We start from the raw sequence: 264 nt of genomic DNA, 5'->3' as shown, positions 1-264 counted from the left end.
TGTATGAGTTTGTGCCCTATGGACTTGAAAACGCTGGGCTGAATTTTATGAAATTTCACATGAAGATACTTTATGTGCCTGGCAGTGTTCTTAGATAGGTTTTGTATCGGAATCTCTTCAATAAGTATCAATTATCGAAAAAATCTGATGAAAGAAGAAACAGGCGATTTTGACCAAAGTTAATACCTTACACAGCCTAACATCACATGTGCATTTGAGAAGTTTTATTACCACACAAGAAGAAGGGCGTGACGTAATAAACTC

Source organism: Euprymna scolopes, chromosome 11 (genome assembly GCF_053919585.1).
Source record: "Euprymna scolopes isolate OS-2025 chromosome 11, ASM5391958v1, whole genome shotgun sequence".
NCBI lineage: Eukaryota > Metazoa > Mollusca > Cephalopoda > Sepiida > Sepiolidae > Euprymna > Euprymna scolopes.
The sequence above is the reverse complement of the archived record's forward strand: the minus strand, read 5'-3'. Positions refer to the sequence as shown.